The sequence below is a fragment of the Elephantulus edwardii genome, unplaced genomic scaffold (assembly GCF_000299155.1).
Source record: "Elephantulus edwardii isolate Elephantulus edwardi_28Jun2011 unplaced genomic scaffold, EleEdw1.0 scaffold00008, whole genome shotgun sequence".
In the NCBI taxonomy this organism is placed as follows: Eukaryota; Metazoa; Chordata; class Mammalia; order Macroscelidea; family Macroscelididae; genus Elephantulus; species Elephantulus edwardii.
In genome coordinates this window covers 26,108,095-26,111,750 of record NW_006399758.1, presented here as the reverse complement: position 1 = coordinate 26,111,750, position 3,656 = coordinate 26,108,095, and positions in this window count along the sequence as shown.

Here is a 3,656-nt window from a genome sequence, read left to right as displayed (position 1 = left end):
GGGAGTGCTCCTGGGTAGATGTCGAAGCGTTCCAATTACTACCACAGTTTCTGAAGCAACAAGTGTTGATAAATAAAAGCTACCGTTCTAATTTATCTCCAGGTTTCCTGAACAGAATACAAATGTGAAATGGATTCTCAGCCATAATTGATCTTGTCTTTGTAGAAATCTAATTTTATTTGGCCTAAGATTTTTCTTCATTGGTTAAATCTGCTGTCAAGGGCCTCTCTAAGGTGTTAAGGAGCAATGATGTCAGTTGAAAACCCAAGGTATATCTGATTCAAGCTATGATATTTTCAATTACTTGTTATGCACCTGAAAGTTGGACAGTGACTACAGATGACAGAAAAAGAATTGATGCCTTTAAATTGTGGTTCTGGAGAAAAGCACTGAATATCCCATGGATGGCCAAGAGAAATATGCCTTAAAGAAAGCAGCCAGGGTGCTCTTTGGAGGCAAAGATGATGAAGCTTCATCTCATATACTTTGGGCATGTTGTTAAAAGGGGCCAATAGTTGGAAAAAGACATTATGTTTGGAAAGATGGAGGGTCAGCAAAAGAAAGTAACACCTTAAATTAAGGTATGGATTGACACAGTGACTCTAACAATGGGCTCAAGTACTTAGGAGAAGATGACATTGGCACAGGCTAAGACAGGGTTTAGGTCTGTTGTTCATAGGGTTGCTATGAGTTGTCAATTCAAGAGTACCTAACAACAACTAAATAGTCAACTCTTCATTACCCGACATAAAGTCACAATGAATTGAAATGGACTCAGTGACTATTCGTTTGCTTCTTGTTTTGCTTGTTGCTTTTTAGATGTTGCTTATTAACACATACAACTGGTGTGAATGGTAATATTTGCACTTCACTTTAAACTGTGTTTTTGAACTTGTTATGTAATTATCTAATCTGAATAATGTATGGTATACAAAAAAAGATGGCAAGTGTCCTGTTTTCATGATGTTCCAAAAGCTAGAAAAGCCTTTCAAAATTGTCTGAGGACTCTCAACATAATTTTAGGCATATCAATATTTATTAAAATAAAATATTTCTTGGTGTGATTCACTTGTTGATCCCAACTTTTTTCCTCTAATACACTGATATTATATTTTCATGTTCTCTACATAACAGGTCAGTTGTATTTTCTTGTCCCTTGACTTGACCTTGACCATGTCATTTGCGTTGATCAGTAGTGACCATGATGTGACCAGAGGCTGAAGTCTGCTTTCAACTTTGGCCTTACCCTCAGGCACAGACCCTCAGATTGGACCCAAGTCCACTTGGATCCACTGATGCTGAACTACCCTAAATTGGCAGACCAGGGAGTAAAAACACACTCAGAACCAGTGACATATCTGTGGCTGTTTGTTAAGCAGCAGTTGTTGACTAGTACAGAAATGAGTAGCTTGAAATGGAATTGGTTCTGAAATTGGCTGATGGTCCAACAAAGACATTTAGAGGAGACTGGGAGAATGACAGTGTTATGTACTGATGGTGGTTTCTGGTGCCATTCAGTCTGCTCCATCTCGTAGCAAGCCTTGTACAGTAAAGTACACCCTGCATAGTCATGAGCCATCGTCACCATCTCTGTTGTGTTGAGACCATTGCTGCAGTCATTGCATCAGCCCCTCCCTGAGGGTTTTCTTCTTTGCTGAACCTCCACTGACGGAAGCATGATGTCCTTTTCCAAGGGCTGATTTCTTCTGGATAACATGGAAGATACTTGAGACAAACTCTCACTATCCTCACCTTTAAAGAGCACTCCAGCTACACTTCTTCCAAGGCAGAGTCGTTCATTCTTTTGGCTGTTCTGATATCTTCTGTATTCTTGACCAACACCCCCATTCAAAGGCATCAGTTCCTTTTCAGTCTTCCCTAGTTGGTGTCCAGATTTCACATGCATATGGAGCAATTGAAAACATCAGGAGTTGAATCAGAGCCATGTTAGTCTTTAAATTGATAACTTTGCCATTTGGTTCTTTGAAGAGATTCTTGGCAGATATTTTTTCCAAAGTAATTTGTCACTTGATTTCTTAATTTCTACTTCCATGAGTGTTGATTGTGGAGCTAAATAAGATTAAATCCTTGACAACTTCAGTCCTCTTCAGTCCTCTTCATTCAGTCCTCTTCATTTATAATGGTGTTGGCTCATGATTCAGTTGTGAGGACATTTTGTTTTCTTTATGTTGCGGTGTTATCAACCCTGAATGAGGCTTTCTCTGAGCTTGATGTCACATTCTTCTTCATCTAGTCCAGCTTCTCAGTTTGTTTGCTGAGCATACAGAGACTGAATAGACATGGTGAAATGTTATAATGCCGACACACACCTTTTCTGATTTTAAATCATGTAATATCTCCTTGTTCTGTTGAAATTGCTGCCACTTTGTTTATACACAGATTCCTCATAAGCACAGATACGTGTTTTGGCATTCCCATTCCTTTCAATGTTGTCCGTAAGTTATTGTGGTCCACACAGTTAGATGCCTTTGCATAATCAATAAAACACTAGTAAGCCTTTCTCTGGTATTCTCTCTGTCAATCAAAATCCACTTGACATCAGTAACAATGCCTTTTCATCCCTTGATCTCTTCAGAATTCAGCTTGAATTTCTGGCTGTACTTCTTCAGTTGCTTTTTTAAAATTATCTTCAGCAAGATTTTACTTGCATGTGATAATAGTGGTATTGTTCAATAATTTTCAGTGAGGACCACCTTTTTTTTTAAAAAAAAAAAAAGGAACATGTATGAATCTCTTCCGGTCAGTTTGGCTAAGTAGTTGGCATATTCAAATGAGCACATCCAGAGCTACATCTCTTTATGGAAACACCTCAGTTGGTATTCCTTCAGTTCCTGGAGTGTTGGGTTTTTCCCCCAATGCCTTCAGTGCAGCTTAAACTTCTTCCTTCAGTACCCTTGGTTCTTGATCATATGCTACTTCCAGAAATGGTTCCATGTTGACCATTCTTTTTGGTACAATAACTCTGTGTGTTCCTTCTACTTCGATTGAGATGCCACATGATCACTAAAGTACGTTAGCCATTAAACAAAAAATGAAATGGGAGCCTTTCCCATTTTAATGAGTAGGAATCTGAGAAACCACTAGAGGAGCATGACAAAAGCGGGCAGGAAATGGGGATAGAAAAGAGGTCGGAGAATGAATGCAAGAAAGGAAGCTGCATGTTAAGTACAATTTCCAGGTGTTTGCCATCTTTTTTAAGATTGTCCATATTTCTGTCTGATGTGGGCAGGAAGAAGCTGCTGGTGTGAGTACTTCTGAGCTGTTTAAGTTCCACACATTAGTAATTTAGTTCAGCCTTATAACATTTACCAGTACTTTACACAAATATTTTAGACATTATCTTTGATTATCTGACTTGCTTCTAAAGAAACTTCACACTCTGGGATATTTGCTAATCAAATTATTTGCATTTGTTCTCTTTTCTTTTGATGCCTTTGAGCTGTGGTGCTGGAGAAGAGTATTGAATGTACCATGGACTGCTAAGAAAACAAACAGATTCATCCTGGAAAGGGTTAAATTGGGCGGCTCCTTGGAGGCAAGGATTCTGAGGCTTCATTTTATATACTTCGGACATGTTGTAAGGAGGGACCAGTCCTTGAAGAGGAACATCATGCTTGGGTGGGTGGAGGGATGGA